Below are 23,953 nucleotides of genomic sequence, written 5' to 3'. Positions count from 1 at the left end.
GGTCCTCCAGGGTTTGTGAGGTTGCTGGCCACAAGAGATGCCGGGTTGGAGCAGGAGCAGGTTCGATGGTCGACAGGCCAGAGGCTCCAACTTTTGGGAGTTGCACAGCCCTCAGTCTTTTCATGTTTCGCTCAAAGAGTGAAGGGCCCTGTAATTTCTCCTTCTCATTCACATATGAAAAGAATGAGGGCTAATCAAAAAATGAATTAGAGCTGGACGTAGAAATGCAGCAGAAGGGCCAGCAAGCGCATTTCTAAGTTGCTCTATGAAGGATGCTTTTGTACTTGACAGATCAGTTTAATCCTACAGGTGCTCTAAAAGGAAGAATGCATTTGAGTCATCCTTGCTGAAAATCACACAGCCATTTATTCTAGGTTGCACTGAGTTTTCAGTCCTCTCCGCCTGCTAGCTTGTTGTTGCAATATGTCTCAATTCTGGAGAATTTTCTGCTATGCTGAAATGCGTGGCCCAGTTCAAATGTTCATCATATTTCCTGGAAAAATATCAAAAGGAGAACAAAGATTTGGTTTTGGGAAAATAATTTATTACACCTTGTAAAAATCAAAACTTTCACATTTGAGTCAAAAAAGAGAGGCTAGGTCTCACTATTTTGCTCAGGCTGTTTTACACGTACTGCTCACAGGTGCTGTCCTGCTACCAATGGGCATGGAAGCTTTGGCCTGCTCTGTTTCCAGCCTGGGTCGGTGCACTTCTCGTTACACAACCTGAAATTCTAGAGCTCCCTCTAGAACACCATATTGGTGCCCAATGCAGCATGGACACCTGATCAACACAGCTGAGTGCAGCCCAGAACCCCTGAGCTCAAGCAATCCACAAGCCTCTGCCTCCCAAGTAACTAGGACAACAGGCACATGCCACCTTGCCCGGCAAACACTGCAGCTGTCCTAATGATGAAATGCATTCCATAAGTAAGGATAATGATAAAGTAAGGTGGAATGAATTGATGGTTTACCAACCATGTTTCAAGAAAATCAATTTCACTATCCTTCAAAGAAAGGAAAAAAAGGTCTTATCAAGAAGCAGTGTGAATATGGGAAGGGCCTTTAAAAAAGATGTGGAGTTTCCTAAAGTAAAAAAGAGGGTTGAACTGATTGAAGGGAGAGAGGAAGTAGGGTCGGAAAGATTGTGACGGGGAAGTGAATACAACATAAATACTAGTATTTAGAGAGTGAGAGACAGGTAGAGGGACAGAAGGGAAAGGAGAGTGAGAGTGAGAGAGAAGAGCCAGGTTAGGGCTGAGTTTCTCTTTATCTGCCAGTGACTCCCTGTAGAAGCTTGCCGGCACAATTTAGGCTGTCCTGTAGGCATCCCTTGTTATGCCGAGCCAGCCAATATTGAGAAAAATAGCATGGGTCACAATGATGGAACTCGTCTGCAACATCGGAAGTTTTAAAGTAGTATGGAGTGGGAGGGCTAGAAGAGTTACCATAAAGAATGAATACACGTCATTCTGTTCTCTAGCCTCAACAGCTGCAAGAGAGGAACTCCTGCTGGCCAAGAAGACCAATGTCAGTTCAGCTTGAACAGGTGAAAGCATGCCTGATTCTGCAAAGGTATGAGATTACACTTTTGCGTCAGAGGTGGTCACGGGCTATTGCACATTAGGAAACCGTTTATTGAGGTCCAGTTGGATTACTCTATCTTCTACCACCTCAAAATCAGCTGCTCATGCAGTGTTCTATACCGATGAGCTATTTTGGTCCTCCCTGCCCCTTCCAGCTAGTGGATCCCCTGACTAGGGAAAGTGATTCGAACAGATTTGCATATCTTTTCATAGGAGACTTCTTGACCTATTTTATCCTGTGCCAAATCAAGGTAGATTGAGTAATGATCTTGACAGACCTATATTGGAGAACTGCAGTGTGAGAAAGTGGCTCTGTATATACTGTTCCCAAATAGGTACAGGGTGTACAGAGTCCACAGTCCCCAGAGGTTTGGCAGAGGCTAAAGTTAGATATAACCTTACTCTCTAAAGTGGTAGCTTGGTCGAGCAGTAAGGCAGTATCAGAGGACAGTGTAAAGCATTTGTTGCACACACTCAGTCAGCAAATGGTCTCACACACTCAATAACTGAACTCTAGGCCAATGGTTTATCTACAAAAAATATATGCTTGTTTTATTTTAGAACCAACAATAGGTATTAAAATATACTTTCTCAGAATGAGATGCTTTATATAAATACTTTTGCAATATGCAATTGACTTTTGTAGAAAGTTACAAGTGGTTGCAATAGGCAACAACATTTTAAACACAATAATGCATTGAGCTCAATGGAAGTTTCAAGTTATTTGCAACAGATTACTTTTAGGATTACTTTTGGATTTCCAGGACTGGATCCTAGATTCAGTCCTGGGTCAGTACTTGGAATCAAGTGATAAAAGTCGACTTAATTACTGTGATGATTTTTAGACAATATTTTGCTATTTTAAAAGTTGACAGAAAATATTTCATAGAAAACAGTCTAAGATTCCCTATGGCAGAAAATTCAAGTTGCAGGTATAGTATGTTCTCGTTACTTTTGTAATCCAGTACTGGGTGCCTAGACTCAGTACTGGGACCTTTATCCAAAACAGGTAAGTAATTACGTTTTCAGAAATTATACGATTTTTAAAGAATATTTAAAGTTTGCAGAAATTGACACTTAGAAGAAATTTCACAGAAAAACAGTCAATGATTTCCTATGGGAGAAAATTGGGTTACTGGTAAGTACAGTTGTAAGTATTTTTCCGAGTCAGTGCTGGGCACCAAGATCCAGCACTGGGAGCTCACCTAATAGCAGGTGAGTATTTTCGTTTTCGTTACTCGGCTGATTTTTGGTGAATATTTTAAGTTTTGAAAAGTCCACACTTGGAAGAAATTTCAGGAAAAACCAGTCAATGTTACCCTATGGAGAAGATTGAGTTATCGGTTTAAAGGTAAGTACTCGACTGGCAGAGTTAAGGTTCTGGGCATAGACTCAGGCGTCTCCCAGGGTCAGGCAGGTACAGTTGGTTCACCCTCAGCGGCACAAGGGTGGCCGGGTGCAGAGAGAGTTAGGCCCAATGTTATCCTATGAGAGGTAGGGGGGCCTTGGTTGGTGGCTGCTGACTAGCAGGCCACGTGGCTGTGGGAGCTGGGCTCCTGGTCACTTATCCAGGGCAAGTGGGGAAGTAGATAGATGTAGAGGTTGCACTGCCAGGGCCACTCGGACGGCTGGGTGCAGGGTGCTTTTGAGCATTCGGGCGCTCAATTGATTTGAATGGGAAATCTGTGGTTTAGAAAAAGACTGCAAGCTCGGGGACGAAGATTCTTCAGGTGCCACCACCACTTCGAGAGGTAAGTTGGGTAGTTGGAGGATAGGTAGGTACCCGGGGATTGGGCACAGGGTGCCACGGAGCGCCGGGTGCAGGGGTACCTTTTGGTGTTGGGAAATCTTACCCTCTGTTGATCGCGGTTGGGGGGGCACCTGGTTCTGAGGCTGCAGGCTTCTTCAGGAGTGTCGAGGGAGGTCCTTGGGTGCCGGACTCGGGGTCACAGTCGCCGTGGGGTCGTCCTTGTGGTCTTTGTTCACTCTGGCACAGGCCAGGCTTGGTGGGTGCAGAGTGTGAAGGGTTCGCGGTTCCGGGCTGCTGCCAGGGATTAGAAGTAGACTTGAGTAGAGCCTCCACTCATGGGAGTCCCAGGGGTTTAGAGTCAAAAGGTAGCCAGGTCCTCCAGGGTTTGTGAGGTTGCTGGCCACAAGAGATGCCGGGTTGGAGCAGGAGCAGGTTCGATGGTCGACAGGCCAGAGGCTCCAACGTTTGGGAGTTGCACAGCCCTCAGTCTTTTCATGTTTCGCTCAAAGAGTGAAGGGCCCTGTAATTTCTCCTTCTCATTCACATATGAAAAGAATGAGGGCTAATCAAAAAATGAATTAGAGCTGGACGTAGAAATGCAGGAGAAGGGCCAGCAAGCGCATTTCTAAGTTGCTCTATGAAGGATGCTTTTGTACTTGACAGATCAGTTTAATCCTACAGGTGCTCTAAAAGGAAGAATGCATTTGAGTCATCCTTGCTGAAAATCACACAGCCATTTATTCTAGGTTGCACTGAGTTTTCAGTCCTCTCCGCCTGCTAGCTTGTTGTTGCAATATGTCTCAATTCTGGAGAATTTTCTGCTATGCTGAAATGCGTGGCCCAGTTCAAATGTTCATCATATTTCCTGGAAAAATATCAAAAGGAGAACAAAGATTTGGTTTTGGGAAAATAATTTATTACACCTTGTAAAAATCAAAACTTTCACATTTGAGTCAAAAAAGAGAGGCTAGGTCTCACTATTTTGCTCAGGCTGTTTTACACGTACTGCTCACAGGTGCTGTCCTGCTACCAATGGGCATGGAAGCTTTGGCCTGCTCTGTTTCCAGCCTGGGTCGGTGCACCTCTCGTTACACAACCTGAAATTCTAGAGCTCCCTCTAGAACACCATATTGGTGCCCAATGCAGCATGGACACCTGATCAACACAGCTGAGTGCAGCCCAGAACCCCTGAGCTCAAGCAATCCACAAGCCTCTGCCTCCCAAGTAACTAGGACAACAGGCACATGCCACCTTGCCCGGCAAACACTGCAGCTGTCCTAATGATGAAATGCATTCCATAAGTAAGGATAATGATAAAGTAAGGTGGAATGAATTGATGGTTTACCAACCATGTTTCAAGAAAATCAATTTCACTATCCTTCAAAGAAAGGAAAAAAAGGTCTTATCAAGAAGCAGTGTGAATATGGGAAGGGCCTTTAAAAAAGATGTGGAGTTTCCTAAAGTAAAAAAGAGGGTTGAACTGATTGAAGGGAGAGAGGAAGTAGGGTCGGAAAGATTGTGACGGGGAAGTGAATACAACATAAATACTAGTATTTAGAGAGTGAGAGACAGGTAGAGGGACAGAAGGGAAAGGAGAGTGAGAGTGAGAGAGAAGAGCCAGGTTAGGGCTGAGTTTCTCTTTATCTGCCAGTGACTCCCTGTAGAAGCTTGCCGGCACAATTTAGGCTGTCCTGTAGGCATCCCTTGTTATGCCGAGCCAGCCAATATTGAGAAAAATAGCATGGGTCACAATGATGGAACTCGTCTGCAACATCGGAAGTTTTAAAGTAGTATGGAGTGGGAGGGCTAGAAGAGTTACCATAAAGAATGAATACACGTCATTCTGTTCTCTAGCCTCAACAGCTGCAAGAGAGGAACTCCTGCTGGCCAAGAAGACCAATGTCAGTTCAGCTTGAACAGGTGAAAGCATGCCTGATTCTGCAAAGGTATGAGATTACACTTTTGCGTCAGAGGTGGTCACGGGCTATTGCACATTAGGAAACCGTTTATTGAGGTCCAGTTGGATTACTCTATCTTCTACCACCTCAAAATCAGCTGCTCATGCAGTGTTCTATACCGATGAGCTATTTTGGTCCTCCCTGCCCCTTCCAGCTAGTGGGTCCCCTGACTAGGGAAAGTGATTCGAACAGATTTGCATATCTTTTCATAGGAGACTTCTTGACCTATTTTATCCTGTGCCAAATCAAGGTAGATTGAGTAATGATCTTGACAGACCTATATTGGAGAACTGCAGTGTGAGAAAGTGGCTCTGTATATACTGTTCCCAAATAGGTACAGGGTGTACAGAGTCCACAGTCCCCAGAGGTTTGGCAGAGGCTAAAGTTAGATATAACCTTACTCTCTAAAGTGGTAGCTTGGTCGAGCAGTAAGGCAGTATCAGAGGACAGTGTAAAGCATTTGTTGCACACACTCAGTCAGCAAATGGTCTCACACACTCAATAACTGAACTCTAGGCCAATGGTTTATCTTCAAAAAATATATGCTTGTTTTATTTTAGAACCAACAATAGGTATTAAAATATACTTTCTCAGAATGAGATGCTTTATATAAATACTTTTGCAATATGCAATTGAGTTTTGTAGAAAGTTACAAGTGGTTGCAATAGGCAACAACATTTTAAACACAATAATGCATTGAGCTCAATGGAAGTTTCAAGTTATTTGCAACAGATTACTTTTAGGATTACTTTTGGATTTCCAGGACTGGATCCTAGATTCAGTCCTGGGTCAGTACTTGGAATCAAGTGATAAAAGTCGACTTAATTACTGTGATGATTTTTAGACAATATTTTGCTATTTTAAAAGTTGACAGAAAATATTTCATAGAAAACAGTCTAAGATTCCCTATGGCAGAAAATTCAAGTTGCAGGTATAGTATGTTCTCGTTACTTTTGTAATCCAGTACTGGGTGCCCAGACTCAGTACTGGGACCTTTATCCAAAACAGGTAAGTAATTACGTTTTCAGAAATTATACGATTTTTAAAGAATATTTAAAGTTTGCAGAAATTGACACTTAGAAGAAATTTCACAGAAAAACAGTCAATGATTTCCTACGGGAGAAAATTGGGTCACTGGTAAGTACAGTTGTAAGTATTTTTCAGAGTCAGTGCTGGGCACCAAGATCCAGCACTGGGAGCTCACCTAATAGCAGGTGAGTATTTTCGTTTTCGTTACTCGGCTGATTTTTGGTGAATATTTTAAGTTTTGAAAAGTCCACACTTGGAAGAAATTTCAGGAAAAACCAGTCAATGTTACCCTATGGAGAAGATTGAGTTATCGGTTTAAAGGTAAGTACTCGACTGGCAGAGTTAAGGTTCTGGGCATAGACTCAGGCGTCTCCCAGGGTCAGGTAGGTACAGTTGGTTCACCCTCAGCGGCACAAGGGTGGCCGGGTGCAGAGAGAGTTAGGCCCAATGTTATCCTATGAGAGGTAGGGGGGCCTTGGTTGGTGGCTGCTGACTAGCAGGCCACGTGGCTGTGGGAGCTGGGCTCCTGGTCACTTATCCAGGGCAAGTGGGGAAGTAGATAGATGTAGAGGTTGCACTGCCAGGGCCACTCGGACGGCTGGGTGCAGGGTGCTTTTGAGCATTCGGGCGCTCAATTGATTTGAATGGGAAATCTGTGGTTTAGAAAAAGACTGCAAGCTCGGGGACGAAGATTCTTCAGGTGCCACCACCACTTCGAGAGGTAAGTTGGGTAGTTGGAGGATAGGTAGGTACCCGGCGATTGGGCACAGGGGGCCGCGGAGCGCCGGGTGCAGGGGTACCTTTTGGTGTTGGGAAATCTTACCCTCTGTTGATCGCGGTTGGGGGGGCACCTGGTTCTGAGGCTGCAGGCTTCTTCAGGAGTGTCGAGGGAGGTCCTTTGGTGTCGGACTCGGGGTCACAGTCGCCGTGGGGTCGTCCTTGTGGTCTTTGTTCACTCTGGCACAGGCCAGGCTTGGTGGGTGCAGAGTGTGAAGGTTTCGCGGTTCCGGGCTGCTGCCAGGGATTAGAAGTAGATTTGAGTAGAGCCTCTACTCATGGGAGTCCCAGGGGTTTAGAGTCAAAAGGTAGCCAGGTCCTCCAGGGTTTGTGAGGTTGCTGGCCACAAGAGATGCCGGGTTGGAGCAGGAGCAGGTTCGAGGGTCGACAGGCCAGAGGCTCCAACGTTTGGGAGTTGCACAGCCCTCAGTCTTTTCATGTTTCGCTCAAAGAGTGAAGGGCCCTGTAATTTCTCCTTCTCATTCACATATGAAAAGAATGAGGGCTAATCAAAAAATGAATTAGAGCTGGACGTAGAAATGCAGCAGAAGGGCCAGCAAGCGCATTTCTAAGTTGCTCTATGAAGGATACTTTTGTACTTGACAGATCAGTTTAATCCTACAGGTGCTCTAAAAGGAAGAATGCATTTGAGTCATCCTTGCTGAAAATCACACAGCCATTTATTCTAGGTTGCACTGAGTTTTCAGTCCTCTCCGCCTGCTTGCTTGTTGTTGCAATATGTCTCAATTCTGGAGAATTGTCTGCTATGCTGAAATGCGTGGCCCAGTTCAAATGTTCATCATATTTCCTGGAAAAATATCAAAAGGAAAACAAAGATTTGGTTTTGGGAAAATAATTTATTACACCTTGTAAAAATCAAAACTTTCACATTTGAGTCAAAAAAGAGAGGCTAGGTCTCACTATTTTGCTCAGGCTGTTTTACACGTACTGCTCACAGGTGCTGTCCTGCTACCAATGGGCATGGAAGCTTTGGCCTGCTCTGTTTACAGCCTGGGTCGGTGCACCTCTTGTTACACAACGTGAAATTCTAGAGCTCCCTCTAGAAAACCATATTGATGCCCAATGCAGCATGGACACCTGATCAACACAGCTGAGTGCAGCCCAGACCCCCTGAGCTCAAGCAATCCACAAGCCTCTGCCTCCCAAGTAACTAGGACAACAGGCACACGCCACCTTGCCCGGCAAACACTGCAGCTGTCCTAATGATGAAATGCATTCCATAAGTAAGGATAATGATAAAGTAAGGTGGAATGAATTGATGGTTTACCAACCATGTTTTAAGAAAATCAATTTCACTATCCTTCAAAGAAAGGAAAAAAATGTCTTATCAAGAAGCAGTGTGAATATGGGAAGGGCCTTTAAAAAAGATGTGGAGTTTCCTAAAGTAAAAAAGAGGGTTGAACTGATTGAAGGGAGAGAGGAAGTAGGGTCGGAAAGATTGTGACGGGGAAGTGAATACAACATAAATACTAGTATTTAGAGAGTGAGAGACAGGTAGAGGGACAGAAGGGAAAGGAGAGTGAGAGAGAAGAGCCAGGTTAGGGCTGAGTTTCTCTTTATCTGCCAGTGACTCCCTGTAGAAGCTTGCTGGCACAATTTAGGCTGTCCTGTAGGCATCCCTTGTTATGCCGAGACAGCCAATATTGAGAAAAATAGCATGGGTCACAATGATGGAACTCGTCTGCAACTTCGGAAGTTTTAAAGTGGTATGGAGTGGGAGGGCTAGAAGTGTTACCATAAAGAATGAATACACGTAATTCTGTTCTCTAGCCTCAACAGCTGCAAGAGAGGAACTCCTGCTGGCCAAGAAGACCAATGTCAGTTCAGCTTGAACAGGTGAAAGCATGCCTGATTCTGCAAAGGTATGAGATTACACTTTTGCGTCAGAGGTGGTCAGGGGCTATTGCACATTAGGAAACCGTTTATTGAGGTCCAGTTGGATTACTCTATCTTCTACCACCTCAAAATCAGCTGCTCATGCAGTGTTCTATACCGATGAGCTATTTTGGTCCTCCCTGCCCCTTCCAGCTAGTGGGTCCCCTGACTAGGGAAAGTGATTCGAACAGATTTGCATATCTTTTCATAGGAGACTTCTTGACTTATTTTATACTGTGCCAAATCAAGGTAGATTGAGTAATGATCTTGACAGACCTATATTGGAGAACTGCAGTGTGAGAAAGTGGCTCTGTATATACTGTTCCCAAATAGGTACAGGGTGTACAGAGTCCACAGTCCCCAGAGGTTTGGCAGAGGCTAAAGTTAGATATAACCTTACTCTCTAAAGTGGTAGCTTGGTCGAGCAGTAAGGCAGTATCAGAGGACAGTGTAAAGCATTTGTTGCACACACTCAGTCAGCAAATGGTCTCACACACTCAATAACTGAACTCTAGGCCAATGGTTTATCTACAAAAAATATATGCTTGTTTTATTTTAGAACCAACAATAGGTATTAAAATATACTTTCTCAGAATGAGATGCTTTATATAAATACTTTTGCAATATGCAATTGAGTTTTGTAGAAAGTTACAAGTGGTTGCAATAGGCAACAACATTTTAAACACAATAATGCATTGAGCTCAATGGAAGTTTCAAGTTATTTGCAACAGATTACTTTTAGGATTACTTTTGGATTTCCAGGACTGGATCCTAGATTCAGTCCTGGGTCAGTACTTGGAATCAAGTGATAAAAGTCGACTTAATTACTGTGATGATTTTTAGACAATAGTTTGCTATTTTAAAAGCTGACAGAAAATATTTCATAGAAAACAGTCTAAGATTCCCTATGGCAGAAAATTCAAGTTGCAGGTATAGTATGTTCTCGTTACTTTTGTAATCCAGTACTGGGTGCCTAGACTCAGTACTGGGACCTTTACCCAAAACAGGTAAGTAATTACGTTTTCAGAAATTATACGATTTTTAAAGAATATTTAAAGTTTGCAGAAAATTGACACTTAGAAGAAATTTCACAGAAAAACAGTCAATGATTTCCTACGGGAGAAAATTGGGTTACTGGTAAGTACAGTTGTAAGTATTTTTCAGAGTCAGTGCTGGGCACCAAGATCCAGCACTGGGAGCTCACCTAATAGCAGGTGAGTATTTTCGTTTTCGTTACTCGGCTGATTTTTGGTGAATATTTTAAGTTTTGAAAAGTCCACACTTGGAAGAAATTTCAGGAAAAACCAGTCAATGTTACCCTATGGAGAAGATTGAGTTATCGGTTTAAAGGTAAGTACTCGACTGGCAGAGTTAAGGTTCTGGGCATAGACTCAGGCGTCTCCCAGGGTCAGGTAGGTACAGTTGGTTCACCCTCAGCGGCACAAGGGCGGCCGGGTGCAGAGAGAGTTAGGCCCAATGTTATCCTATGAGAGGTAGGGGGGCCTTGGTTGGTGGCTGCTGACTAGCAGGCCACGTAGCTGTGGGAGCTGGGCTCCTGGTCACTTATCCAGGGCAAGTGGGGAAGTAGATAGATGTAGAGGTTGCACTGCCAGGGCCACTCGGATGGCTGGGTGCAGGGTGCTTTTGAGCATTCGGGCGCTCAATTGATTTGAATGGGAAATCTCTGGTTTAGAAAAAGACTGCAAGCTCGGGGACGAAGATTCTTCAGGTGCCACCACCACTTCGAGAGGTAAGTTGGGTAGTTGGAGGATAGGTAGGTACCCCGGGATTGGGCACAGGGGGCCGCGGAGCGCCGGGTGCAGGGGTACCTTTTGGTGTCGGGAAATCTTACCCTCTGTTGATCGCGGTTGGGGGGGCACCTGGTTCTGAGGCTGCAGGCTTCTTCAGGAGTGTCGAGGGAGGTCCTTGGGTGCCGGACTCGGGGTCACAGTCGCCGTGGGGTCATCCTTGTGGTCTTTGTTCACTCTGGCACAGGCCAGGCTTGGTGGGTGCAGAGTGTGAAGGGTTCGCGGTTCCGGGCTGCTGCCAGGGATTAGAAGTAGATTTGAGTAGAGCCTCTACTCATGGGAGTCCCAGGGGTTTAGAGTCAAAAGGTAGCCAGGTCCTCCAGGGTTTGTGAGGTTGCTGGCCACAAGAGATGCCGGGTTGGAGCAGGAGCAGGTTCGAGGGTCGACAGGCCAGAGGCTCCAACGTTTGGGAGTTGCACAGCCCTCAGTCTTTTCATGTTTCGCTCAAAGAGTGAAGGGCCCTGTAATTTCTCCTTCTCATTCACATATGAAAAGAATGAGGGCTAATCAAAAAATGAATTAGAGCTGGACGTAGAAATGCAGCAGAAGGGCCAGCAAGCGCATTTCTAAGTTGCTCTATGAAGGATGCTTTTGTACTTGACAGATCAGTTTAATCCTACAGGTGCTCTAAAAGGAAGAATGCATTTGAGTCATCCTTGCTGAAAATCACACAGCCATTTATTCTAGGTTGCACTGAGTTTTCAGTCCTCTCCGCCTGCTAGCTTGTTGTTGCAATATGTCTCAATTCTGGAGAATTGTCTGCTATGCTGAAATGCGTGGCCCAGTTCAAATGTTCATCATATTTCCTGGAAAAATATCAAAAGGAAAACAAAGATTTGGTTTTGGGAAAATAATTTATTACACCTTGTAAAAATCAAAACTTTCACATTTGAGTCAAAAAAGAGAGGCTAGGTCTCACTATTTTGCTCAGGCTGTTTAACACGTACTGCTCACAGGTGCTGTCCTGCTACCAATGGGCATGGAAGCTTTGGCCTGCTCTGTTTCCAGCCTGGGTCGGTGCACCTCTCGTTACACAACCTGAAATTCTAGAGCTCCCTCTAGAACACCATATTGATGCCCAATGCAGCATGGACACCTGATCAACACAGCTGAGTGCAGCCCAGAACCCCTGGGCTCAAGAAATCCACAAGCCTCTGCCTCCCAAGTAACTAGGACAACAGGTACACACCACCTTGCCCGGCAAACACTGCAGCTGTCCTAATGATGAAATGCATTCCATAAGTAAGGATAATGATAAAGTAAGGTGGAATGAATTGATGGTTTACCAACCATGTTTCAAGAAAATCAATTTCACTACCCTTCAAAGAAAGGAAAAAAATGTCTTATCAAGAAGCAGTGTGAATATGGGAAGGGCCTTTAAAAAAGATGTGGAGTTTCCTAAAGTAAAAAAGAGGGTTGAACTGATTGAAGGGAGAGAGGAAGTAGGGTCGGAAAGATTGTGACGGGGAAGTGAATACAACATAAATACTAGTATTTAGAGAGTGAGAGACAGGTAGAGGGACAGAAGGGAAAGGAGAGTGAGAGTGAGAGAGAAGAGCCAGGTTAGGGCTGAGTTTCTCTTTATCTGCCAGTGACTCCCTGTAGAAGCTTGCCGGCACAATTTAGGCTGTCCTGTAGGCATCCCTTGTTATGCCGAGCCAGCCAATATTGAGAAAAATAGCATGGGTCACAATGATGGAACTCGTCTGCAACATCGGAAGTTTTAAAGTAGTATGGAGTGGGAGGGCTAGAAGAGTTACCATAAAGAATGAATACACGTCATTCTGTTCTCTAGCCTCAACAGCTGCAAGAGAGGAACTCCTGCTGGCCAAGAAGACCTATGTCAGTTCAGCTTGAACAGGTGAAAGCATGCCTGATTCTGCAAAGGTATGAGATTACACTTTTGCGTCAGAGGTGGTCAGGGGCTATTGCACATTAGGAAACCGTTCATTGAGGTCCAGTTGGATTACTCTATCTTCTACCACCTCAAAATCAGCTGCTCATGCAGTGTTCTATACAGATGAGCTATTTTGGTCCTCCCTGCCCCTTCCAGCTAGTGGGTCCCCTGACTAGGGAAAGTGATTCAAACAGATTTGCATATCTTTTCATAGGAGACTTTGTTGACTTATTTTATACTGTGCCAAATCAAGGTAGATTGAGTAATGATCTTGACAGACCTATATTGGAGAACTGCAGTGTGAGAAAGTGGCTCTGTATATACTGTTCCCAAATAGGTACAGGGTGTACAGAGTCCACAGTCCCCAGAGGTTTGGCAGAGGCTAAAGTTAGATATAACCTTACTCTCTAAAGTGGTAGCTTGGTCGAGCAGTAAGGCAGTATCAGAGGACAGTGTAAAGCATTTGTTGCACACACTCAGTCAGCAAATGGTCTCACACACTCAATAACTGAACTCTAGGCCAATGGTTTATCTACAAAAAAATATATGCTTGTTTTATTTTAGAACCAACAATAGGTATTAAAATATACTTTCTCAGAATGAGATGCTATATATAAATACTTTTGCAATATGCAATTGAGTTTTGTAGAAAGTTACAAGTGGTTGCAATAGGCAACAACATTTTAAACACAATAATGCATTGAGCTCAATGGAAGTTTCAAGTTATTTGCAACAGATTACTTTTAGTATTACTTTTGGATTTCCAGGACTGGATCCTAGATTCAGTCCTGGGTCAGTACTTGGAATCAAGTGATAAAAGTCGACTTAATTACTGTGATGATTTTTAGACAATATTTTGCTATTTTAAAAGTTGACAGAAAACATTTCATAGAAAACAGTCTAAGATTCCCTATGGCAGAAAATTCAAGTTGCAGGTATAGTATGTTCTCGTTACTTTTGTAATCCAGTACTGGGTGCCTAGACTCAGTACTGGGACCTTTATCCAAAACAGGTAAGTAATTACGTTTTCAGAAATTATACGATTTTTAAAGAATATTTAAAGTTTGCAGAAATTGACACTTAGAAGAAATTTCACAGAAAAACAGTCAATGATTTCCTACGGGAGAAAATTGGGTTACTGGTAAGTACAGTTGTAAGTATTTTTCAGAGTCAGTGCTGGGCACCAAGATCCAGCACTGGGAGCTCACCTAATAGCAGGTGAGTATTTTCGTTTTCGTTACTCGGCTGATTTTTGGTGAATATTTTAAGTTTTGAAAAGTCCACACTTGGAAGAAATTTCAGGAAAAACCAGTCAATGTTACCCTATGGAGAAGATTGAGTTATCGGTTTAAAGGTAAGTACTCGACTGGCAGAGTTAAGGTTCTGGGCATAGACTCAGGCGTCTCCCAGGGTCAGGTAGGTACAGTTGGTTCACCCTCAGCGGCACAAGGGCGGCCGGGTGCAGAGAGAGTTAGGCCCAATGTTATCCTATGAGAGGTAGGGGGGCCTTGGTTGGTGGCTGCTGACTAGCAGGCCACGTAGCTGTGGGAGCTGGGCTCCTGGTCACTTATCCAGGGCAAGTGGGGAAGTAGATAGATGTAGAGGTTGCACTGCCAGGGCCACTCGGATGGCTGGGTGCAGGGTGCTTTTGAGCATTCGGGCGCTCAATTGATTTGAATGGGAAATCTCTGGTTTAGAAAAAGACTGCAAGCTCGGGGACGAAGATTCTTCAGGTGCCACCACCACTTCGAGAGGTAAGTTGGGTAGTTGGAGGATAGGTAGGTACCCCGGGATTGGGCACAGGGGGCCGCGGAGCGCCGGGTGCAGGGGTACCTTTTGGTGTCGGGAAATCTTACCCTCTGTTGATCGCGGTTGGGGGGGCACCTGGTTCTGAGGCTGCAGGCTTCTTCAGGAGTGTCGAGGGAGGTCCTTGGGTGCCGGACTCGGGGTCACAGTCGCCGTGGGGTCATCCTTGTGGTCTTTGTTCACTCTGGCACAGGCCAGGCTTGGTGGGTGCAGAGTGTGAAGGGTTCGCGGTTCCGGGCTGCTGCCAGGGATTAGAAGTAGATTTGAGTAGAGCCTCTACTCATGGGAGTCCCAGGGGTTTAGAGTCAAAAGGTAGCCAGGTCCTCCAGGGTTTGTGAGGTTGCTGGCCACAAGAGATGCCGGGTTGGAGCAGGAGCAGGTTCGAGGGTCGACAGGCCAGAGGCTCCAACGTTTGGGAGTTGCACAGCCCTCAGTCTTTTCATGTTTCGCTCAAAGAGTGAAGGGCCCTGTAATTTCTCCTTCTCATTCACATATGAAAAGAATGAGGGCTAATCAAAAAATGAATTAGAGCTGGACGTAGAAATGCAGCAGAAGGGCCAGCAAGCGCATTTCTAAGTTGCTCTATGAAGGATGCTTTTGTACTTGACAGATCAGTTTAATCCTACAGGTGCTCTAAAAGGAAGAATGCATTTGAGTCATCCTTGCTGAAAATCACACAGCCATTTATTCTAGGTTGCACTGAGTTTTCAGTCCTCTCCGCCTGCTAGCTTGTTGTTGCAATATGTCTCAATTCTGGAGAATTGTCTGCTATGCTGAAATGCGTGGCCCAGTTCAAATGTTCATCATATTTCCTGGAAAAATATCAAAAGGAAAACAAAGATTTGGTTTTGGGAAAATAATTTATTACACCTTGTAAAAATCAAAACTTTCACATTTGAGTCAAAAAAGAGAGGCTAGGTCTCACTATTTTGCTCAGGCTGTTTAACACGTACTGCTCACAGGTGCTGTCCTGCTACCAATGGGCATGGAAGCTTTGGCCTGCTCTGTTTCCAGCCTGGGTCGGTGCACCTCTCGTTACACAACCTGAAATTCTAGAGCTCCCTCTAGAACACCATATTGATGCCCAATGCAGCATGGACACCTGATCAACACAGCTGAGTGCAGCCCAGAACCCCTGGGCTCAAGAAATCCACAAGCCTCTGCCTCCCAAGTAACTAGGACAACAGGTACACACCACCTTGCCCGGCAAACACTGCAGCTGTCCTAATGATGAAATGCATTCCATAAGTAAGGATAATGATAAAGTAAGGTGGAATGAATTGATGGTTTACCAACCATGTTTCAAGAAAATCAATTTCACTACCCTTCAAAGAAAGGAAAAAAATGTCTTATCAAGAAGCAGTGTGAATATGGGAAGGGCCTTTAAAAAAGATGTGGAGTTTCCTAAAGTAAAAAAGAGGGTTGAACTGATTGAAGGGAGAGAGGAAGTAGGGTCGGAAAGATTGTGACGGGGAAGTGAATACAACATAAATACTAGTATTTAGAGAGTGAGAGACAGGTAGAGGGACAGAAGGGAAAGGAGAGTGAGAGTGAGAGAGAAGAGCCAGGTTAGGGCTGAGTTTCTCTTTATCTGCCAGTGACTCCCTGTAGAAGCTTGCCGGCACAATTTAGGCTGTCCTGTAGGCATCCCTTGTTATGCCGAGCCAGCCAATATTGAGAAAAATAGCATGGGTCACAATGATGGAACTCGTCTGCAACATCGGAAGTTTTAAAGTAGTATGGAGTGGGAGGGCTAGAAGAGTTACCATAAAGAATGAATACACGTCATTCTGTTCTCTAGCCTCAACAGCTGCAAGAGAGGAACTCCTGCTGGCCAAGAAGACCTATGTCAGTTCAGCTTGAACAGGTGAAAGCATGCCTGATTCTGCAAAGGTATGAGATTACACTTTTGCGTCAGAGGTGGTCAGGGGCTATTGCACATTAGGAAACCGTTCATTGAGGTCCAGTTGGATTACTCTATCTTCTACCACCTCAAAATCAGCTGCTCATGCAGTGTTCTATACAGATGAGCTATTTTGGTCCTCCCTGCCCCTTCCAGCTAGTGGGTCCCCTGACTAGGGAAAGTGATTCAAACAGATTTGCATATCTTTTCATAGGAGACTTTGTTGACTTATTTTATACTGTGCCAAATCAAGGTAGATTGAGTAATGATCTTGACAGACCTATATTGGAGAACTGCAGTGTGAGAAAGTGGCTCTGTATATACTGTTCCCAAATAGGTACAGGGTGTACAGAGTCCACAGTCCCCAGAGGTTTGGCAGAGGCTAAAGTTAGATATAACCTTACTCTCTAAAGTGGTAGCTTGGTCGAGCAGTAAGGCAGTATCAGAGGACAGTGTAAAGCATTTGTTGCACACACTCAGTCAGCAAATGGTCTCACACACTCAATAACTGAACTCTAGGCCAATGGTTTATCTACAAAAAAATATATGCTTGTTTTATTTTAGAACCAACAATAGGTATTAAAATATACTTTCTCAGAATGAGATGCTATATATAAATACTTTTGCAATATGCAATTGAGTTTTGTAGAAAGTTACAAGTGGTTGCAATAGGCAACAACATTTTAAACACAATAATGCATTGAGCTCAATGGAAGTTTCAAGTTATTTGCAACAGATTACTTTTAGTATTACTTTTGGATTTCCAGGACTGGATCCTAGATTCAGTCCTGGGTCAGTACTTGGAATCAAGTGATAAAAGTCGACTTAATTACTGTGATGATTTTTAGACAATATTTTGCTATTTTAAAAGTTGACAGAAAACATTTCATAGAAAACAGTCTAAGATTCCCTATGGCAGAAAATTCAAGTTGCAGGTATAGTATGTTCTCGTTACTTTTGTAATCCAGTACTGGGTGCCTAGACTCAGTACTGGGACCTTTATCCAAAACAGGTAAGTAATTACGTTTTCAGAAATTATACGATTTTTAAAGAATATTTAAAGTTTGCAGAAATTGACACTTAGAAGAAATTTCACAGAAAAACAGTCAATGATTTCCTACGGGAGAAAATTGGGTTACTGGTAAGTACAGTTGTAAGTATTTTTCAGAGTCAGTGCTGGGCACCAAGATCCAGCACTGGGAGCTCACCTAACAGCAGGTGAGTATTTTCGTTTTCGTTACTCGGCTGATTTTTGGTGAATATTTTAAGTTTTGAAAAGTCCACACTTGGAAGAAATTTCAGGAAAAACCAGTCAATGTTACCCTATGGAGATGATTGAGTTATCGGTTTAAAGGTAAGTACTCGACTGGCAGAGTTAAGGTTCTGGGCATAGACTCAGGCGTCTCCCAGGGTCAGGTAGGTACAGTTGGTTCACCCTCAGCGGCACAAGGGCGGCCGGGTGCAGAGAGAGTTAGGCCCAATGTTATCCTATGAGAGGTAGGGGGGCCTTGGTTGGTGGCTGCTGACTAGCAGGCCACGTGGCTGTGGGAGCTGGGCTCCTGGTCACTTATCCAGGGCAAGTGGGGAAGTAGATAGATGTAGAGGTTGCACTGCCAGGGCCACTCGGACGGCTGGGTGCAGGGTGCTTTTGAGCATTCGGGCGCTCAATTGATTTGAATGGGAAATCTCTGGTTTAGAAAAAGACTGCAAGCTCGGGGACGAAGATTCTTCAGGTGCCACCACCACTTCGAGAGGTAAGTTGGGTAGTTGGAGGATAGGTAGGTACCCCGGGATTGGGCACAGGGGGCCGCGGAGCGCCGGGTGCAGGGGTACCTTTTGGTGTTGGGAAATCTTACCCTCTGTTGATCGCGGTTGGGGGGGCACCTGGTTCTGAGGCTGAGGGCTTCTTCAGGAGTGTCGAGGGAGGTCCTTGGGTGCCGGACTCGGGGTCACAGTCGCCGTGGGGTCGTCCTTGTGGTCTTTGTTCACTCTGGCACAGGCCAGGCTTGGTGGGTGCAGAGTGTGAAGGGTTCGCGGTTCCGGGCTGCTGCCAGGGATTAGAAGTAGATTTGAGTAGAGCCTCTACTCATGGGAGTCCCAGGGGTTTAGAGTCAAAAGGTAGCCAGGTCCTCCAGGGTTTGTGAGGTTGCTGGCCACAAGAGATGCCGGGTTGGAGCAGGAGCAGGTTCGAGGGTCGACAGGCCAGAGGCTCCAACGTTTGGGAGTTGCACAGCCCTCAGTCTTTTCATGTTTCGCTCAAAGAGTGAAGGGCCCTGTAATTTCTCCTTCTCATTCACATATGAAAAGAATGAGGGCTAATCAAAAAATGAATTAGAGCTGGACGTAGAAATGCAGCAGAAGGGCCAGAAAGCGCATTTCTAAGTTGCTCTATGAAGGATGCTTTTGTACTTGACAGATCAGTTTAATCCTACAGGTGCTCTAAAAGGAAGAATGCATTTGAGTCATCCTTGCTGAAAATCACACAGCCATTTATTCTAGGTTGCACTGAGTTTTCAGTCCTCTCCGCCTGCTAGCTTGTTGTTACAATATGTCTCAATTCTGGAGAATTGTCTGCTATGCTGAAATGCGTGGCCCAGTTCAAATGTTCATCATATTTCCTGGAAAAATATCAAAAGGAAAACAAAGATTTGGTTTTGGGAAAATAATTTATTACAGCTTGTAAAAATCAAAACTTTCACATTTGAGTCAAAAAAGAGAGGCTAGGTCTCACTATTTTGCTCAGGTTGTTTTACACGTACTGCTCACAGGTGCTGTCCTGCTACCAATGGGCATGGAAGCTTTGGCCTGCTCTGTTTCCAGCCTGGGTCGGTGCACCTCTCGTTACACAACCTGAAATTCTAGAGCTCCCTCTAGAACACCATATTGATGCCCAATGCAGCATGGACACCTGATCAACACAGCTGAGTGCAGCCCAGAACCCCTGAGCTCAAGCAATCCACAAGCCTCTGCCTCCCAAGTAACTAGGACAACATGCACACGCCACCTTGCCCGGCAAACACTGCAGCTGTCCTAATGATGAAATGCATTCCATTAGTAAGGATAATGATAAAGTAAGGTGGAATGAATTGATGGTTTACCAACCATGTTTCAAGAAAATCAATTTCACTATCCTTCAAAGAAAGGAAAAAAATGTCTTATCAAGAAGCAGTGTGAATATGGGAAGGGCCTTTAAAAAAGATGTGGAGTTTCCTAAAGTAAAAAAGAGGGTTGAACTGATTGAAGGGAGAGAGGAAGTAGGGTCGGAAAGATTGTGACGGGGAAGTGAATACAACATAAATACTAGTATTTAGAGAGTGAGAGACAGGTAGAGGGACAGAAGGGAAAGGAGAGTGAGAGAGAAGAGCCAGGTTAGGGCTGAGTTTCTCTTTATCTGCCAGTGACTCCCTGTAGAAGCTTGCCGGCACAATTTAGGCTGTCCTGTAGGCTTCCCTTGTTATGCCGAGCCAGCCAATATTGAGAAAAATAGCATGGGTCACAATGATGGAACTCGTCTGCAACATCGGAAGTTTTAAAGTAGTATGGAGTGGGAGGGCTAGAAGAGTTACCATAAAGAATGAATACACGTCATTCTGTTCTCTAGCCTCAACAGCTGCAAGAGAGGAACTCCTGCTGGCCAAGAAGACCAATGTCAGTTCAGCTTGAACAGGTGAAAGCATGCCTGATTCTGCAAAGGTATGAGATTACACTTTTGCGTCAGAGGTGGTCAGGGGCTATTGCACATTAGGAAACCGTTTATTGAGGTCCAGTTGGATTACTCTATCTTCTACCACCTCAAAATCAGCTGCTCATGCAGTGTTCTATACCGATGAGCTATTTTGGTCCTCCCTGCCCCTTCCAGCTAGTGGGTCCCCTGACTAGGGAAAGTGATTCGAACAGATTTGCATATCTTTTCATAGAAGACTTCTTGACCTATTTTATACTGTGCCAAATCAAGGTAGATTGAGTAATGATCTTGACAGACCTATATTGGAGAACTGCAGTGTGGGAAAGTGGCTCTGTATATACTGTTCCCAAATAGGTACAGGGTGTACAGAGTCCACAGTCCCCAGAGGTTTGGCAGAGGCTAAAGTTAGATATAACCTTACTCTCTAAAGTGGTAGCTTGGTCGAGCAGTAAGGCAGTATCAGAGGACAGTGTAAAGCATTTGTTGCACACACTCAGTCAGCAAATGGTCTCACACACTCAATAACTGAACTCTAGGCCAATGGTTTATCTACAAAAAATATATGCTTGTTTTATTTTAGAACCAACAATAGGTATTAAAATATACTTTCTCAGAATGAGATGCTTTATATAAATACTTTTGCAATATGCAATTGACTTTTGTAGAAAGTTACAAGTAGTTGCAATAGGCAACAACATTTTAAACACAATAATGCATTGAGCTCAATGGAAGTTTCAAGTTATTTGCAACAGATTACTTTTAGGATTACTTTTGGATTTCCAGGACTGGATCCTAGATTCAGTCCTGGGTCAGTACTTGGAATCAAGTGATAAAAGTCGACTTAATTACTGTGATGATTTTTAGACAATATTTTGCTATTTTAAAAGTTGACAGAAAATATTTCATAGAAAACAGTCTAAGATTCCCTATGGCAGAAAATTCAAGTTGCAGATATAGTATGTTCTCGTTACTTTTGTAATCCAGTACTGGGTGCCTAGACTCAGTACTGGGACCTTTATCCAAAACAGGTAAGTAATTACGTTTTCAGAAATTATACGATTTTTAAAGAATATTTAAAGTTTGCAGAAATTGACACAGAAGAAATTTCACAGAAAAACAGTCAATGATTTCCTACGGGAGAAAATTGGGTTACTGGTAAGTACAGTTGTAAGTATTTTTCAGAGTCAGTGCTGGGCACCAAGATCCAGCACTGGGAGCTCACCTAATAGCAGGTGAGTATTTTCGTTTTCGTTACTCGGCTGATTTTTGGTGAATATTTTAAGTTTTGAAAAGTCCACACTTGGAAGAAATTTCAGGAAAAACCAGTCAATGTTACCCTATGGAGAAGATTGAGTTATCGGTTTAAAGGTAAGTACTCGACTGGCAGAGTTAAGGTTCTGGGCATAGACTCAGGCGTCTCCCAGGGTCAGGTAGGTACAGTTGGTTCACCCTCAGCGGCACAAGGGCGGCCGGGTGCAGAGAGAGTTAGGCCCAATGTTATCCTATGAGAGGTAGGGTGGCCTTGGTTGGTGGCTGCTGACTAGCAGGCCACGTGGCTGTGGGAGCTGGGCTCCTGGTCACTTATCCAGGGCAAGTGGGGAAGTAGATAGATGTAGAGGTTGCACTGCCAGGGCCACTCGGACGGCTGGGTGCAGGGTGCTTTTGAGCATTCGGGCACTCAATTGATTTGAATGGGAAATCTCTGGTTTAGAAAAAGACTGCAAGCTCGGGGACGAAGATTCTTCAGGTGCCACCACCACTTCGAGAGGTAAGTTGGGTAGTTGGAGGATAGGTAGGTACCCCGGGATTGGGCACAGGGGGCCGCGGAGCGCCGGGTGCAGGGGTACCTTTTGGTGTCGGGAAATCTTACCCTCTGTTGATCGCGGTTGGGGGGGCACCTGGTTCTGAGGCTGCAGGCTTCTTCAGGAGTGTCGAGGGAGGTCCTTGGGTGCCGGACTCGGGGTCACAGTCGCCGTGGGGTCGTCCTTGTGGTCTTTGTTCACTCTGGCACAGGCCAGGCTTGGTGGGTGCAGAGTGTGAAGGGTTCGCGGTTCCGGGCTGCTGCCAGTGATTAGAAGTAGATTTGAGTAGAGCCTCTACTCATGGGAGTCCCAGGGGTTTAGAGTCAAAAGGTAGCCAGGTCCTCCAGGGTTTGTGAGGTTGCTGGCCACAAGAGATGCCGGGTTGGAGCAGGAGCAGGTTCGAGGGTCGACAGGCCAGAGGCTCCAACGTTTGGGAGTTGCACAGCCTTCAGTCTTTTCATGTTTCGCTCAAAGAGTGAAGGGCCCTGTAATTTCTCCTTCTCATTCACATATGAAAAGAATGAAGGCTAATCAAAAAATGAATTAGAGCTGGACGTAGAAATGCAGCAGAAGGGCCAGCAAGCGCATTTCTAAGTTGCTCTATGAAGGATGCTTTTGTACTTGACAGATCAGTTTAATCCTACAGGTGCTCTAAAAGGAAGAATGCATTTGAGTCATCCTTGCTGAAAATCACAAAGCCATTTATTCTAGGTTGCACTGAGTTTTCAGTCCTCTCCGCCTGCTAGCTTGTTGTTGCAATATGTCTCAATTCTGGAGAATTGTCTGCTATGCTGAAATGCGTGGCCCAGTTCAAATGTTCATCATATTTCCTGGAAAAATATCAAAAGGAAAACAAAGATTTCGTTTTGGGAAAATAATTTATTACACCTTGTAAAAATTAAAACTTTCACATTTGAGTCAAAAAAGAGAGGCTAGGTCTCACTATTTTGCTCAGGCTGTTTTACACGTACTGCTCACAGGTGCTGTTCTGCTACCAATGGGCATGGAAGCCTTGGCCTGCTCTGTTTCCAGCCTGGGTCGGTGCACCTCTCGTTACACAACCTGAAATTCTAGAGCTCCCTCTAGAACACCATATTGATGCCCAATGCAGTATGGACACATGATCAACACAGCTGAGTGCAGCCCAGAACCCCTGAGCTCAAGCAATCCACAAGCCTCTGCCTCCCAAGTAACTAGGACAACAGGCACACGCCACCTTGCCCGGCAAACACTGCAGCTGTCCTAATGATGAAATGCATTCCATAAGTAAGGATAATGATAAAGTAAGGTGGAATGAATTGATGGTTTACCAACCATGTTTCAAGAAAATCAATTTCACTATCCTTCAAAGAAAGGAAAACAATGTCTTATCAAGAAGCAGTGTGAATATGGGAAGGGCCTTTAAAAAAGATGTGGAGTTTCCTAAAGTAAAAAAGAGGGTTGAACTGATTGAAGGGAGAGAGGAAGTAGGGTCGGAAAGATTGTGACGGGGAAGTGAATACAACATAAATACTAGTATTTAGAGAGTGAGAGACAGGTAGAGGGACAGAAGGGAAAGGAGAGTGAGAGTGAGAGAGAAGAGCCAGGTTAGGGCTGAGTTTCTCTTTATCTGCCAGTGACTCCCTGTAGAAGCTTGCTGGCACAATTTAGGCTGTCCTGTAGGCATCCCTTGTTATGCCGAGCCAGCCAATATTGAGAAAAATAGCATGGGTCACAATTATGGAACTCGTCTGCAACATCGGAAGTTTTAAAGTAGTATGGAGTGGGAGGGCTAGAAGAGTTACCATAAAGAATGAATACACGTCATTCTGTTCTCTAGCCTCAACAGCTGCAAGAGAGGAACTCCTGCTGGCCAAGAAGACCAATGTCAGTTCAGCTTGAACAGGTGAAAGCATGCCTGATTCTGCAAAGGTATGAGATTACACTTTTGCGTCAGAGGTGGTCAGGGGCTATTGCACATTAGGAAACCGTTTATTGAGGTCCAGTTGGATTACTCTATCTTCTACCACCTCAAAATCAGCTGCTCATGCAGTGTTCTATACCGATGAGCTATTTTG

General features: G+C 44.6%; 7 non-coding genes across 7 annotated transcripts; all 7 read right to left on the bottom strand.

Moving 5' to 3' along the window:
- Positions 1 to 589: 589 nt before the first annotated feature.
- Positions 590 to 889, bottom strand: LOC146854551 (signal recognition particle RNA). Its single transcript, XR_014981598.1, has one exon.
- A 3,407-nt stretch (positions 890 to 4,296) lies between these two features.
- Positions 4,297 to 4,596, bottom strand: LOC146854550 (signal recognition particle RNA). The gene has a single exon (XR_014981609.1).
- A 3,407-nt stretch (positions 4,597 to 8,003) lies between these two features.
- Positions 8,004 to 8,303, bottom strand: LOC146854549 (signal recognition particle RNA). The gene has a single exon (XR_014981646.1).
- A 3,402-nt stretch (positions 8,304 to 11,705) lies between these two features.
- LOC146854548 (signal recognition particle RNA) lies at positions 11,706 to 12,005 on the bottom strand. The gene has a single exon (XR_014981680.1).
- Positions 12,006 to 15,414: 3,409 nt separating this feature from the next.
- LOC146854547 (signal recognition particle RNA) lies at positions 15,415 to 15,714 on the bottom strand. Its single transcript, XR_014981679.1, has one exon.
- A 3,409-nt stretch (positions 15,715 to 19,123) lies between these two features.
- LOC146854546 (signal recognition particle RNA) lies at positions 19,124 to 19,423 on the bottom strand. The gene has a single exon (XR_014981665.1).
- A 3,399-nt stretch (positions 19,424 to 22,822) lies between these two features.
- LOC146854545 (signal recognition particle RNA) lies at positions 22,823 to 23,122 on the bottom strand. The gene has a single exon (XR_014981753.1).
- Between the last annotated feature and the right edge of the window lie 831 nt (positions 23,123 to 23,953).

The sequence above is a fragment of the Triturus cristatus genome, chromosome 4_1, assembly GCF_964204655.1.
Source record: "Triturus cristatus chromosome 4_1, aTriCri1.1, whole genome shotgun sequence".
NCBI classification, from domain to species: domain Eukaryota; kingdom Metazoa; phylum Chordata; class Amphibia; order Caudata; family Salamandridae; genus Triturus; species Triturus cristatus.
Note: the sequence above shows the minus strand (reverse complement) of the source record. Positions and strands in the feature narration are given on the sequence as shown.